This window comes from Anabrus simplex, chromosome 7, assembly GCF_040414725.1.
Source record: "Anabrus simplex isolate iqAnaSimp1 chromosome 7, ASM4041472v1, whole genome shotgun sequence".
Classification (NCBI taxonomy): Eukaryota; Metazoa; Arthropoda; class Insecta; order Orthoptera; family Tettigoniidae; genus Anabrus; species Anabrus simplex.
The window spans coordinates 56747194-56764170 of NC_090271.1; the positions used below are offsets into that span (position 1 = coordinate 56747194).

At 39.6% G+C, this 16977-nt stretch overlaps 1 protein-coding gene across 1 annotated transcript in view; it reads right to left on the minus strand.

The window, feature by feature from the left end:
- Nucleotides 1-16977, minus strand: part of LOC136876896 (4-hydroxy-2-oxoglutarate aldolase, mitochondrial) — a 281174-nt gene that overhangs the window by 141194 nt on the left and 123003 nt on the right. The gene's annotated exons all lie outside the window — the stretch shown is intronic.

The following is a 16977-nucleotide window of genomic DNA, read 5'->3' on the forward strand; positions in this document are numbered from 1 at the left end:
GGGAATCGAACCCACCTCTACTCAGTTGACCTCCCGAGGCTGAGTGGACCCCGTTCCAGCCCTCGTACCACTTTTCAAATTTCGTGGCAGAGCCGGGAATCGAACCCGGACCTCCGGGGGTGGCAGCTAATCACACTAACCACTACACCACAGAGGCGGACTGGTTTATATTGTACCTGTCGTTTATTGCATTAAGTGCAGCCTGTGAATCATTGTAGAGCTTTGAGTTTTTATTGTTATTTTTACACGACTGTAGTGCTGATTTTATGGCCCGAGGTTCAGCTTGGAAAATCGAACAATATGAGGAGAGCTTGTATTATGCTGACAATATTTCTATGTCGTTTTCCTATACAACAAAAGCGCATGCAACCTGGTCAAGTATGTATTCGAGAACTGTCTGTGTAGATGATGGAGATGTAATAGCTTGAGCAACAGTTGTTAACAAGTCTCTTGAAAGTGCTAGGATGAAAATGAAGAAAATTGCATTATTTTATTTTCGACGTAATCTTGAAAGTTGGCGCCGGTGATGTTTTATTTTTCTTGTAGTGCCAGCTCAGCTTTAGCAATTGCAGTTAGAAATTTAGGTTCAGTTCCTTGGATGACAAGTGCACTATCAGTGGACGTAGTGCGGTAGGCGCGGGAGATACGAAGAGCGAAACGTCGCTGAAGTTGCATCAATTTTATTTTAGCCCAATTCTTATCCAATGTAAAGCGGAAAGAAGAAGCACAATATAAAATCAATGGTATGAAAGCTGTGTGGTCAATTACTCTTAATACCTCAGAGCACTATTTTATTTTATTTTTTTGCTAGTGGCTTTACGTCGCACCGACACAGATAGATCTTATCGCGACGATGGGATAGGAAAGGAGTTGGAAGGAAGCGGCCGTGGCCTTAATTAAGGTACAGCCCCAGCATTTGCCTAGTGTGAAAATGGGAAACGATGGAAAACCATCTTCAGGGCTGCCTACTGTGAGATTCGGACCCACAATCTCCCGGATGAAAGCTCACAGCCGCGTGCCCCTAACCGCACGGCCAACTAGCCCGGTATTTTTATTAATTAATAATTATTAATTAATTAATTATTAATTAATTATATTTGAATGCACCAGTTTGAAAATCTTAATTTGCTTACACAGTAGTTTTCTACTGGACCTACTTAGCGAAAACAATCCAAGGTGCCTCTTTTGATTTGCAATCAGATTTTTTCACTGGAACAAACTCTTGAATTGGTGTATGTTGCAGTACGGTGGTTTTGCAGCCACGTCTTCGCGTATTCCTCAGGCTTAAATCGATCAACTGGTGAGGCATTGTTTTTTTTTGCTACCTGTTTTACGTCGCACCGACACAGATAGGTCTTATGGCGACGGTGGGACAGGGAAGGGGTAGGAGTGGGAAGGAAGCGGCCGTGGCCTTAATTAAGGTACAGCCCCTGCATTTGCCTGGTGTGAAAATGGGAAACCACGGAAAACCATTTTCAGGGCTGCCGACAGTGGGGTTCGAACCTACTATCTCCCGAATACTGGATACTGGCCGCACTTAAGCGACTGCAGCTATCGAGCTCGGTGTGAGGCATTTTAATGTATGAACGCAAGGCTGGAGACGTAAGCAACGGACAGTTGGTGACCTTAAATAAGTGATGGCTGATGATGTTATTCATCAAGCTAAACCTTCGATGTTCACGGTTACGAGCGTAGCTGGAGAGTTAAAACCCACGGGCAGAATGCCGAAATTAAAAATAAAAAGAAACCTACGTAGAAGTTATACGCAAGAAATCAGAAGGCTTACTGTAATGAATGGAGTTAAACAGCGAGCATATGACGTATACCCGCGCACAACCTCGACTACAGCCCTCGTGTTGTTGACAATAGACATCTGGGAAGTGCAGTTTAATGTACGAGGCTTTTGGGGAGGATATGTTGATCCAGAGGTTTGTATAGGAGTGAGTTTCGGCTTACGTACACATAATCGGAGCTTATCATGTGTTACTACAGTGGAACCTGGTTATCTGGAATCACCTCGGGAGCTAAATTTTATTTCCAGTTATCGAAACTTCGAGATATACAGAATACGGATACTGAGCATGTATAGCACATAATTAAATCATATGTATCTACGGGTTTATACTGAATAAATTATTTTAACAGTAATTAAACATATACAATGAAACTCTATTTTACGGTATCACTTTAATTATAACACTTATTATAGTAACTTTTTTAGAAGACAGGATACAGTACATACAGTAGTGAACAACATATTACAGAAGCTAACAGGGACCACCTGGGGTGCCAATGCATCAGTTCTTAGATCCACACTTCTGGCTCTTTCGTACTCAGTTGCAGAATACTGGTGTTCTATATGGTTAAACAGTGCTCACACTAAAATAATTGACACGCAGCTCAATCAAGCAATGCGCCTCATCACAGGATGTATTCAATCTACTAACACGCACTGGCTATCGGTTCTAAGTAACCTTCCACCCCCACCCCTGAGAAGATCTCAGTCATTGCTGAACACATGGAAGAAAATTGAAAACAACCCACTGTTACCAATACATTCAGATTGTCCAGTATCATTACCGCAGCGATTGAAATCCAGATAACCATCGTGGCGAACAGCAATCAACCTGCAAGACAATCACTTCAAAATACTAGATACATGGAACAATCAGTGGCAGATCCAAAACTCCCTGATACATCACTACTTAATTAAAACGCCTTGGGAGCAGCCCACAGGCTTTCATTCACCTCGACGACAGTGGTGTGTACTGAATAGGTTAAGGACCGGCCAAGGAAGATGCGGAGCAATACGTAACAAGTGGGGATGGAAGTCCTCTCCTCATTGCGACTGCGCTGAAGAACAGCAAACCATGGATCACATAGTGTTCAGAGCGTTTAGAGGCTCAATGAAGGATCTCCACAACCTAACACAAGAAGCCGTTGGAGTGGATTAACCATCTGGACATAGTATTGTGAATAATTTTATAAACTTGAGAGTGTGCGTATATGTGTATATGTTTGTACATATTTTGTAAATAGCTGATATTCCTCCTTTGATCATATGATAAATAAATAAATAAATAAATAAATAAATAAATAAATAAATAAATAAATAAATAAATAAATAAATAAATAGTGAAACATAAAATATACCTCGGTTAACACCTTTGGAAAAATATTTTAGTTTCTTCTGTTTGTTACTGTTAACCTTTCCTCACTTCACCTTAAAACTTCTCGTCAATACCACGCAGCCGAGATTCGTAAATGGAGCTTGTCATCCGCGTTTTCGGTGGTTGCTTTCGTACGTGACCGGTAATAAGTTCAAATCCGGGAAACACGCGACTTCGCTCTATTTTCCGATCACTAGAAGTTTTAGTTTTTTTTTGTTCTCGTCATAATTAGCTCCCAGCATCACTGTAAAACTTTATTTATTAGTTAACTGCTCCTCACAAACCACAAATGCTGTATAGCACAGTTAATGATGCACAAAGTTCGAGTTACAGAGGAAATGTTTGCTTCGAGAAATCGAGAAATTCGTGTAAAAGAATTTCAGTAATACACGTGAAGAAGAGGACAAACGGACGGGGAATTTAAGTTACTTCGAAATACTGAAAATTCGAATAATGGAGTTTCGAGATATCGATGTTCGACTGTATAATCTATCTTGTGGAATCGACTTTTACTAGAAAATCAGCTCGTCTATTTCCGTAATGTCGATGTGTCCTCGGATCCAGTGAAGTGCGATCTGACTGACAGCAATACAGCGTGGAGTTCCTTTCTAATCTTGATGATTGCTGAGTTAGTGAAGTCATAGTCTTTAGCGCTGCTTGTAGGTCGAAGTTAATTGCATATTTTTTGTCTGTTTCTAGATTATGGGTTATCCCGGTTACAGCCTTCTGAATTCCTTGAATCTCTGCTTGAAACATTGTATATTGCGCGTTCAGTTTAATTAATTTTGTATTTCTGAAGTACTCCTGAAGAAATCATGCCTGGTCCTACATTTCCTGTAAGAGTTAAAACAATAGTCTTACTGTAATCATCATTTGAAAGTTGGAATTTGGTATTTAACAAAATATTTTTTCACTTTGCCTTACAAAGCGCTGTTTCCTTTCGTTTCCACACATTTCGATTATGCGGGAATAAAGCAGAATCTCCAGCACGTAGGTTTTAGAGTCCTTTCAGTCGTAACAGACTCTCGCTATATATGCGGTCTGTATACCACAGAGCAATAGGAAATGGGTTCTGGTTTTAGTGTGTCATATCCTGATTCTCCGGATTGCACTCTTTTGTGTTGACAAACAAGACTACTCCATCCTGTTCCGTATTATCTAACTACTGAAATGAATCCAAATATAAAATGTGAATGTGACTGTTTGAAGAAGTATTAAATGAAAACTAAAACTTTGTTCTGCATTTATTTTTCAGTGATGTTGTGGACAAGTTAGACGAGTTGAACTTCAACCACCTATCCAGTTCGCAATACAGAGTATGTATGAGTAAATTGTTGTTTGTTGGTGTGATATTTGTTACATGTGCAAATCACTCTGTAGATGCCAATATTGCAAGTTGTATTAATAAACATATTACCTAACTGCAGTGCTGTTTCTGTTGCTATGAGTGAAAAATAATGAACCAGAATACCAGTCATATGTTGAGGCAATCTGAAGTGTGTTCCAAAGAAAGAATATCTTGTTCGTGAAGGTAATGTTTCCATTTATCTGTGCTAGATTCTTTATTTGGCTTCTCGTAGGCTACAAACTGCTTTTATCAACTGATCGACACTTCATCTTTTCCTATCCCGTATTTATTTCATTATGAATGTTTACATTTGTTAATACCTCTGTTGACAGTGCAAGTAAGAAGTGTTCTGTGTTGCTGTATCTTTTGCTTTGAGAAAAGCAAATATACAGAGTAGATACATAAACAAACAAACAAATAAATAAATAAATAAATAAATAAATAAATAAATAAATAAATAAATAAATAGGTTTCGAGGTCTATAGTGATAACTGACTTCACGTCTTACATAACCCATAGGTACAACGGGTATAGAGAGCAGTTCATGAAGGTTCTTGCAGTGGAGTTAAAGGCTTCCACAATCTGTAACCTCGGCGTTGTACTTCCTCCTAAAACAGTAATCACCACCACCATCTAGGCAACCATCCTCTATTAACACTAATTAGAAGGAAAATAGAAGAGGTCCCACACTTCGAAAATTAAGGTATCGGCTAAAGAAAGTCAAGGGCCACGAATGGCATGAAAATGACAGGCTCCCTAGGCCTTGCAACCTAATACCGTCGGGGTCAGAAATGAACAAGAGTTGATCAAGGGCAGTCGGAGAAAATGGACGAAAGTAAGGAGTCTTATACAAGTAAGTGGAAGCAATGCCAGAACTCAGTTAAGGGCTCCGTGGTTGCCAACCCCCACTCCTAGATAAAGAGCCCTTGGGCCTGTTTTTGTCCCTTCTTACGACAGGCAGGGGATACCGTGGATGTTATTCTACCACCCCCACCCCACCCACAGTGGAAGACGCCAGTCCTATGTGGAGGGAGATATTCACTACAGAATGATTCTGTGGTGACTGGTAGTAAGGGGTTTTGTGTGAATATGAAGAGGAGCATGTTGTTAAAAGCACATATGCCTAGTCCCCAAGTAAAAGTAATCAACCGAATGTGGTTAAAAACCCCGAATCTGCTGAGAATCGAACCCGGGAGCTTCTGAATCAAACACCTCAACAACTAAGGAGTCGGACTAAAGGATTTTTTTTTAATTTGCTGTGCGTATATAATTCAAATAAATTAACAACAACAATTCAAATAAATTAGTTCTCAAAATGTAACGAATGAAGGTTCTCACTCCAGTAGAGCACGAAGTATTTTCAAATGTACCAGTGAGATAGACCGTAAACAGAAACAGACAAGGCAATGGTCTTGGAACAAAACAATCAATCAGCGGCGATCACTGTCTGATCCGTGTAAGCCTTATAAATCACATCGTAAATCTTTGGCCTAGTAGACGCCAACATCGTACTAAGAGATCAGTTTCCCATTTCAAGTCATAGGAAGAGCAGCCCAGAGCTCTTGCCAAACAATCAACATAATGGAACAGGTCAAAGTTCTACCACTGAACATAGTGCAAGTCCTCTTCTTAACCGTTCACGTGCTGCTGACATAGCAGTCACAGCAAGTGAAATGCAAATTATGCCGAGCTCCTAGCTGACGTGAGTCTAGAAATGCATCCACCCGCTGCGTAGCATAGTTTGTTAAATTTAAATGTGAGAGACTGTGGTTAGATTTGCAGGTAATTAAAAGAACTATTTTACAAGACTAAATTCTGGCAATCTGTTTTTCTTAAAATCTGTAGCAAATGACGGGAAATTAAGTTCTACGAATATTATTATTATTATTATTATTATTATTATTATTATTATTATTATTATTATTATTATTATTATTATTATTACCACGATTTCGTGGTGGACAGAGGTTAAAGAAGGTGCGGGCATGAATGGGTCGATATGAAACAACTACAAGATAAATTTAAAACTTTAAAATTAAGGTAATATTTCATTCTGTGCTATTTTTTTGTTTCTTTTCAGATGTTAAATTTTAACAAACAATTCGCTAAGCGAAAACAAGATTTGAGTTACAGAACTAGCTCGTTAGTTTAGTACAATGTGGGAAAAATCAGGATAATCAACAAATTGCCAATTAACAATCTGAGCTTAAGCTCGCAATTTACAGATGTGACTTGAGCACTACTGCTCCATTCACTCCATAATCAAGGAGACGAATCTCCAAATTTATTTTACATCATAGTAAGAGCATCTTTGTTGTTCTACAAGTTTATCTAGGAGACTACTCCCAGGACCTTATGACATTACAGCCTTCCAAAGGCACCATTCAACAATTACATGCTAGAAAGAGCGTCTTTGTTTTATAAAATTTACACTTAGGAATCTATTTCCAGGCCTATCAACGGCACAACCTACTGTCCATTTTACAAATTCAAGCAATATAGTCAACAGTCTAACCTCTTAACATCGAAAAGGAATGAAATAGAATTTCATAGGGGTATTGAATACCCATTCTACCGGGCCTTTGTGAAAAAAAAAAGTTACTGGCCCAAAAATCAACATGGTGAGGAGACGGACACTTACACTCCTTGAAAATTAAATGAAAATTTTAAAACCCTATTTGGGCTTATGGTCCGAAGTTACAGAGGTGACTAGACGGAGAAAATATTTAAGTTACAAAGATTACAAGCTGGAAAAGGTTACAAAATCATGGCCACTTCGAAATTAAGTTGACAAGGAATACGAGAGGGTCGCTCACACTCTATTCCCTGATTACGGTTAAGTTCCTATGGCTTGTTTGAAATTTGCATTCGAAGTTTGAAATTTACATTAGAAGTCTGAAATTTAAAGTTTAGAAAATTAAAGTTACATTATTAAAGACTGGAAACCTTCCCCTCGAGTTAGCTTTCAAAGACTATTACTTAGTTAAACGAGGACTGCCATTGCCTTGAGCTGATGGACTTCTCGACGATGGACGAGGCAACCCTGCCTCCCTTCACAAATACACACACACTAGACTGGAGCGACGAATAAGACAACTTGGTCGAAAATGTGCCAGCTTTATAGTCAAGGGGAAAGTTCCAGAAAGTCCTGGGCTAAGGCCCGACACACCCCCAATTTTAATTGGTTGATCAAATAATTACCAGGAGCATTTGATTGGAGGAAAAATAAATAAACAAAATTTCCTATTGGCCAACATCTTAAGTTGGCGGGAAGAGACAAAAGTGTAGTAAACCTTAACACACCAAAAACAAAGAATGACAAATTCAGTGTAGTAAACCTTAAAATACAACATTACTTTACAATTTTAATAGTCCATCTTCACACCAGAGGGTATAACATAACTTTATAGTAGAGACATATGTACGAAAATATCCATACTTCTTGTATTAGTTGTTGCGACTTTTAGATGGTAGATAGCGTTCTCCCAGGCACTTTACTTAAATAACCTGGGCGGGTGTACCTTCCGGTATTATTATTATTATTATTATTATTATTATTATTATTATTATTATTATTATTATTATTATTATTATTATACATCTGTAGGGCCACTAAGGACCGTGAGATCTCAACTGTTTGTTTTCTTGTGGGTCCACCAGGTTTTCATCCTTGCCGAGTGTGCTTTGTTCCATGCATCAGAATGGACATGCTTCAGTCGAGTTGGGACTTCTTCATGGTGAACCTGTCTGAGTTTGTGTCTGAGTGGTGCTCGGAGTTGAATGTACTTCAAAAGATCCTTATCGATCTCCATCAACCAAAAGGAATCGTTCCGAGACTTGTGAAGTAGGACAACAAACGTTTACAGATTTTTCAGCTGGCAATCTGAAGCGGAGGGCGTAAAAAGTTATCCTTTTTTTTCCGGATTGATATCTTTTCGGTGTGGGTTGCTCCGAAGTCTGTAAACACCATCCTTGAGGTTGGGACCAAGAATTTTTTAATATTGTGGATAATCCTCCTTTCCTTAATTGCCCGTTATTATTATTATTATTATTATTATTATTATTATTATTATTATTATTATTATTATTATATGCAACTTTTTTAATGTCGCACTAACACATCGACGGTTTTAAGCGACGGAAGGATGGAAAAGGGCTGGGATTTGGATGGTAAGTGGCCGAGAACTTAATTCAGGTACACCACAAGTGTTTGACTGGTATGAAAATGGGAAACCATGGAAAACCATCTTCAGGTGCCGACGATGAGATTCGAACCCACTATCTCCTGAATGGAAGCTCACTGCCGCGCGGCGTATTCCCTCGCTTTTATTATTATTATTATTATTATTATTATTATTATTATTATTATTATTATTATTATTATTATTATTATTATTATTATTATTATTATTATTATCTGGCTCATCACTTTTATATCTCCTGGCTAATATCCATTTCAACCCGACGGTATCAGATAAACGAGGCCTACGGGGCCCTACACTTTTCTTTCTCTAGGAGATGGGCCTACTCGTATTCTCAGAGGGTTCAGAACTTCCTTCATTCTCCAGTGATTAATGTTCAGAAAAGTCGATAATCCCTTCTTTTTAAATTCAAATGAAAACACTGCCACCTACTGGTTTTCTTTAAGTTAATTAACGTCGCACCGATACAGATAGTAAGGAGTTAGGAGTGGGAAGGAAGCGGCCGTGCCTTAATTAAGCATTTTCCTGGTGTGAAAGTGGGACACCACGGAAAACCACCTTCAGGACTGCCGATAGTGGGGTTCGAATCCACTATCCCACGAATTCAAACCCACAGCTGCGTGCCCTTAACCGAACGGCCAACTCGCAAGTTAATGTTTCTGCAGGAAACGTCATATTCATTTACATCGTAACTAACGGTTTTCACGAAATTCAAATATCTTTCAGTTTGGGTGTAGTCGTCTGCAGGAAACGTCATATTCATTTACATCGTAACTAACGGTTTTCACGAAATTCAAAAATCTTTCAGTTTGGGTGTAGTCGCCTTTACTAATGAATAGGCTACCAGTACTCATTTCCCTCGTAAGCAGAGGTCACGTGAAGCCACGTTTGTCATCATTCGTGTATAAGTCGTTGTTCGTTTGTTAAAACGACGGTTCTGTATGAGTTGCGCCGAGTAAAAGTTGCGCCGTGGAGATTCCCCGCCGGGAGTAGAAGTGGTTTGACAGCTGTCTTAAGCATCTGCTACCTGTGCTGCACCGCAGGAGGTTATTTCCAAGTTCAAGGAATGTCTGTGAATATCTGTAGTACTGAGATTTTGAAATTAATATATAAAAATATTATTCACTCTTTTCTTTTTTTGCTAGTTGTTTTACGTCGCACCGACACAGATAGGTCTTACGGCGACGATGGGACAGGAAAAGGCTAGGAGTGGGAAGGAAGCGGCCGTGGCCTTAATTAAGGTACAGCCCCAGCATTTGCCTGGCGTGAAAATGGGAAACTACGGAAAACCATTTTCAGGGCTGCCGACAGTGGAGTTCGAACCTACTATCTCCCGAATACTGAATACTGGCAGCACTTAAGCGACTGCAGCTATCGAGCTCGGTATTCACTCTATCAATGTTGGTTTCTCGCACATTTAGAAAACTTGCATCGTATTTATATCAGAGGGTGAAATGTGTATAACTACGTAGTTTGACTTAATTTACAAACCAAGTGTGGAAACATGGAATCAGTCTTTCGGCCTTATGAAGAATATCCACAACCTGTTTGTAGCTAACTGACAGGGTCAGGAATAGAATGAATGAAGAATGAAATACCGCTAAAGGAAGAAAATACTGCCGAATGCGAGATCTGACGTGCTTTTGCGGACAAAGATTAATGGATGGCAAATGAAATGTAGCGAATTTGTTTAATAAAGAATGACCAGTGAAAACAGAAAAAAAAACTGTCTCACCCTACGTTTCCCCGACATGCACCCCTTATGAAGTGATAGGGCTCAAGAATGAACCATAACTACTGCCAAAGAAAGGAAATTGTGTGCCCTGGCGAGGCCTGTCGCATTCCCCTGGGTATAAAAGATTAATAAATGACAAATGAAATTGTTTCAAACAGTGATGCTGATATGAATATGAAGAAATCAGAAATAATATTTGAACGCCAGCTTTGTCCAGCATAAACGCTATCTAAAGTGATCGTAGATTTAACCCCCGGAGCAGTGATGGGAAGCCTACGTTCCATCAGCGTCATGAAGAAGCTTTTATAATCTTAACAATAACTGAAATTTACAGTTTTCCGTCGCAAATGTTCATTCTATCAGCGTTGTTTCGTTCCCTGTGGAATTCCCAAACAAGACCTCTAGTTCCTAGAATAATCAATGACCAGGGCGCAAGTTTTACTGATTTTAACACAGCGCAACTTTTACTCGGCCCAACTCATACGACACCAAAACGCCAGCTGAAGATTGAGGGCGACATCCTACGGAAAACGTTTGGAGGCAACAGTTGTATTCTTGAGAGTGCTAAGGGTGCTGTGGGCTGTGCAGAGGAACCTCGATATCTCGTATCACCTCGGGAGCTAAATTTTATTTTCCACTTATTGAAATTTCGAGATATAGAGATACCGTTTTTTAGCATGTATAGCACATGATTGAATCATATGTATCTACGGGCTTATATTGAATATGTTATTGTTAACAGTATTTAAAAATATACAAACAAACTCTATTTCACGGCATCACTTTAATTATAACCCTTAATATAGTAAATTTTTAGAAGACAAGATACAGTACATACAGTAGTGAAACATACCTCCGTTAACACTTTTGGGGAAAAAAAAATCCGTTAGTCTCTTCTGGTTGTTACTGTTAACCTTTCCTCCCTTCACGTTGAAACTCTGGTCAATACCACGCAGCCGATATTTGTAAATGGAGCTTGTCACCCGCGACTTCGGGGGTTCCTTTCGTACGTGACCGGTTATTAATTCACACCCGAGAAACAGCGAGGCTTCGCCGATTTTCCGATCACTAGAAATTTTAGTTTTTCGGTTCCCGTCATATTAGCTCCCAGCATCACCGTAACCCTTTCTTTACTTGTTAACTGTTCCTCGCAAACCACAAATGCCGTATTGCACAGTTAATGTTGCACAAAATTCGAGTTACAGATTATTTTTTGCTTCAAGGAAGGGAATGTTTACTTCGAGAAATCGACAAATTCGTATAACCGAATTTAGAGTAAGAGAGAAATAAATACAGGTGAAGAATAGGGCAAACGGCCGGGAAACTTAGGTTACTTCTAGATAATGAAAATTTTGAGTAATGGAGGTTCCAGTTATCGAGGTTCGACTGTATTTATTTACTCATCCATTCGCCAGTGAATTTAAAATTCAAATTTCAGTTTGCGCTATTAACCACTTTAATACTTGCTCATAAATCCGTGCGAAGAACGCGTATTTTATGAGAACTTGGAACTTTAAGTGTTCCCACTTATTCACGCATTGGCATGAAAATTAGTTGCTATGTTTGACTCTGCGAACATATATTCTCAGTCATGGACCGGAATAAGATCATGCCTGTCTCATGTTGCTTTGGAAGCAGGGTTACGCATTTATTTTGCTCAAACATCCCCCTGTGGGTGGGGGTGGTAGCATTACACCCACGGTATCCCCCGCCTCTCGTAAGAGGGGATCCAGGGGCTCATAACTTGGGAGCATGGTATTAGAGTATTTGAGAGGTGGTGGAGGTGATTATTGTTTTATAGGAAGTACAACTAGGTAACCATCCTCTATATAATACTAATCAGCTAGAAAGAATGGAAGGGACCCGACACTTCGAAAACTGGAGATATCGGCCAAAGGAAGACAAGGGCCACGAAGGGCGTGAAAATGAAAGACTCCCTAGCCCTCGAAAAACCTAATAGCGTCGGGGTCGGAAAAGAACAAGAGTTGACGAGTTGACCAAGTAAGGTCGGATAGAAGAAAGTGAGGAGCCTGGCACTCGTAAGTGGAACTAATTCCATGACTCAGCTAAGGGCCCCGTGGTCGTCAACCCATTCTCCAAATTTCAGAGCCCCTGGGGTCCCTTTTTTGTCACTTCTTGCGACAGGAAGCGGTTATCGTGGGTGTCATTCTACTGCACCCACCCACATGGGGAAGAGCATTCGATACCTAGGGTGTCTTTCATTTCCACGCCCTTCGTTGCCCTCGTCTTTCTTTAGTCTATACCTTCATTTTATTCGAAGTGTCGGATCCCTTCCATTCTTGCTCTCTGTAGTAGTTTTGTATAGAGGATGGTTGCCTAGTTGCACTTCCCCTTAAAACAATAATCACCACCACCACGGCTCAAACAATTTTCTTTGACATCAGTGAGTTAGTAAAATCAAATATGTGTGAGATGTCGCCTGAATGTAGAACAAAGGTAAGTTTTATTTTGTTGTATGAATTTTAGAGGCTGTCTTTTTTAATTCTTGAATTCTTCCAATGTTTCATCAAACGCGATGTACTGAGTTAAGTAGCTGTGCTGTCAGCTTTCATTCGGGAGATAGTGTGTTCGAGCCCCACTGCCGGCAGCCCTGCAGATGATTTTCAGTGGTTTTCCATTTTCACACCAGGCAAACGCTAGGGCAATACCCTAATCAAGGCCAAAGTCGATTACTTTCCAGTCGCATGCCCGGGTGAGCCAAATTCGGTTATGACTTAACCGTGGTAAAACGGATAGCTTATCATGTTTAAATTGAATCTCTGCTGCAATAAGCCCGGGTTTGAAATGTGTGACGTTTTACCGTGGTTAAAAGTTAATCGGTGATTGAGTGGTTAAGAATCTAACCGAGGCTTTAAGACCTACGTACGCTACATAACCTTACGAGTGTATATTACGTGCATCAAAAATGTCGTAATCCGGTTTGAAAGTTTACCGTTAGTGAGTGGGCGACATAACCACACAATGCGTGCATCCAAAGTGCCGAGACGTTATCGTTAAAATGGATTTGGCACCACATATTGTACACCATCTACAATATCTTGAGGACGATGAACAGAGAGAAAGGAACTGTGACGTCCTTGTTACAATTAATACGTGTCGACTCGAGTTCACAATTCGTAGAAATAATCTTGTTTCGCTAGGAAGTAATACAAGTCAGTGGGCATTTCAGTTCCAAATGCACTAAAATTTGGCGTTCTCGTTCGTCCTTCCTTTTCCATATCGGCTGATACTAGTAACCTAACGAAACAAAATTAACTCATCTTAGCAATTAAGAGCTGTAAGAGAAGATACGATAAAAATGACTACAATGATGCTCACAAGGAGAAAAGGTTATTATAAAACTTTCATTTAAATGTAATTTAAATAATACCAGTCCTAGAAATAAAAAGACAGCTGACGATTCCAAACAAAACGTAAAAAACTAGGAACAACATGGACTAGATAATTTAGAGACACCTGACTGTCGAAAATATCACTGTCTTCTGGATAAATAGAAGACAAGTGACCGGGCGAGTTGGCCATGCGCTTAGAGGCGCGCGGCTGTGAGCTTGCATCCGGGAGATAGTAGGTTCGAATCCCACTATCGGCAGTCCTGAAAATGGTTTTCCGTGGTTTCCCATTTTCACACCAGGCAAATGCTGGGGCTGTACCTTAATTAAGGCCACGGCCGCTTCCTTCCAACTCCTAGGCCTTTCCTATCCCATCGTCGCCATAAGACCTATCTGTGTCGGTGCGACGTAAAGCCCGTAGCAAAAAAAAAAAAGATGACAAGTGACTGTCTAACTCACCACTGCCTTCTAAATACTGCTTTGAATTATTTCCGACGCGAATAATAGCGAGAAAACGCGGTTTTGAACCTAGGATTAGCAACCACGGTTTACTAAAAATGGTGCACCAGGGCAATAGCCCTTTACTATACCATCGTCGTCATAAAAACTATCGATGCGATGCGATGTAAAAAATATTGTGCCACCCATACATCTCATTTCCCTCCGTCTCCTTCCTACTGAATATCTCTTTCTTACGGGGCCCGCTCTCAACCCTGTGTGCCAGGGGTTGCCCACTTGTTACTTCAATGAAATAATTCTATTCAGGTATTTACATTGTGGTTACCTCACAGATCATTTGCAAACTGTACAATCGGCTAAATTCTCTAAGATGAGTGACGGCCAGCTGTCGATTGAGCATCTCAGTCCTTCAGGTACAATGGTGTATTTTTGGCTCGGATGTTGCAACCTAATTTGCAATTAAACTGATCCGAGGAAACTACATCACTTTTATTATATTGCTCAGAGGAACGCTAGAGAGCTTGAATTTCATGTTTAAATGGTCAAGCCTGGTACCTCGTATTGTTTGCGAGGTGCAGGCGAAATTGCACGCCTATGATTTGTGTTTGATTAGTACGACGATAGCAAACAAACCGTAGCTGCTTTTTCTGGTCTCCCAATGTAAACTGTGGGAATGCGAGTCAGACGGCAAATACAATCTCACATGTCTATAAAACCTCTCCCGATCTAAACCCAACCCTTGAGGCTGTTTTACTCTCCAGATATGCATTACTGTAATTTATGAGACCATGTTGCGATTACAGTAGTAGTAATCAGTAGATTACATTGCCTTTAACCCATTACATACCATCTGAATCTTGAACATATATATATGTTTATACCATTGCTCCCAATGACACAGATGTATTTTCCTTCAGTAGATTACATTGCCTTTAACCCATTACATACCATCTGAATCTTGAACATATATATATGTTTATACCATTCGGAGTGGCCGTGCGTGTTGCAAGTAGGTTCGAACCCCACAGTCGGCTGTCCTGAGAATGTATTTCTGTAGGAAAGGCTGCCTGGTCCAGATTGCAAACTATTTTACATAGGAAGGACTGTACGAACATTAAAACAAAGATACCAAGAACATTTCAAGGGAGTAAGGTATAACGAATACTCAGCTTTTGCGCAAGTCATGTATAATAATCATCGTAACTTTCTAGGGATCGAAAAGGACATGAAAATAATTTTCAAAGGTATTTACGGATGTGAGCTATATTATTATTATTATTATTATTAATATTATTATTATTATTATTATTATTTAGTATCCAAAAACATTACAGGAACCATATTTTACCAGATGTATATTAGGGTCATATTTTAAAATCATAACAAAGAGACGTTCTTACAAATTTAGTTTACAAAAAATTTTGTTAATGAATGTGAGAAACTGCACATAACAACATTGTCTTTTGAGTACATGATACAGTGGTTTAGAAAATTTCAAGTCACAACAATCCAGGTGGCACTGTAAAAAATATCCTCTCATTTCAAACACTGGACACTCAAATATCAAATGATGCACTGTCTGAACTGATCCACAAAAGCATAAGTAGTCGTCTGTAACATTAAGTAGTTTAAAGCATTCTAAATAAGATTTAAATTTTCCATGACCTGTTAAAAATTTAGTTAAAACAAAGTTCGGCACTAATGATTTAAACAATATTCGATTTTGAACTTCCGGAAAAAATATTTCTCGCGTAACACATCCTTTCAAACTACATGTCCATAAAATATTCCAGTGATGTAAAATATATTGCCCGATTTGTCTTTGAACATATATCGGAGATTTATGGTATGCAATATCCAAGAGAGACGTAGCAGCTGATTTATCTAATGAGTCTGCTTTTTCATTACCAGTAAACCCAGTGTGACCTCCAATCCAAGATGTACAGATGTGAGAACACTCCTGAGCTATTGCTCTGATATTAACAGCTATTGGATTTAAGTAATATCTATCGTTTACTGAGTTCAATGCAGCTTGTGAATCACTGAAGATTCGTGCTCTTTTGTCGTTACTTTTGCACCATTGCAACGCAAACTTTAAGGCTCAAAGTTCTGCCTGAAAAATTGAGCAGTTGGGAGAAAGATCACACTGAGATGCAAATATTTCAGCATCGTTCGCACAGACTACAAATATACAGCCAACACTGTCAGTTCCATCAGAACTCAGTATGCGGGAGCCATTAGTGGATATGATAATGTCACGTGTGTTATAGCAATCTTTAGGCATAAGTTTCTTGAATTGACTTAGATAAGCAGATTCCAAAAAGTGACACTTATACTCTATAGTAAAGTTGAAAATTGGCAAAAGTAATACTCTTTTTTGAGTTAAACACCCGCGAAAACATCAAGATATTCATGGCACAGATTAAATGTCGTATGGCTTTTAGTGCCGGGATATCCCAGAACGGGTTCGGCTCGCCAGGTACAGGTCTTTCTATTTGACATCCGCAGCCGACCTGCGCGTCATGATGAGGATGAAATGATGATGGAGACAACACATACCCCAAGCCCCCGTGCCATTGGAATTAACCAATTAAGGTTAAAATCCCCGATCCGGCCGGGAATCGAACCCGGGACCCTCTGAGCCGAAGGCCAGTACGCTGACCGTTCAGCCAACGAGTCGGATATGGCACACATAAAGGAACCCGATAAAATT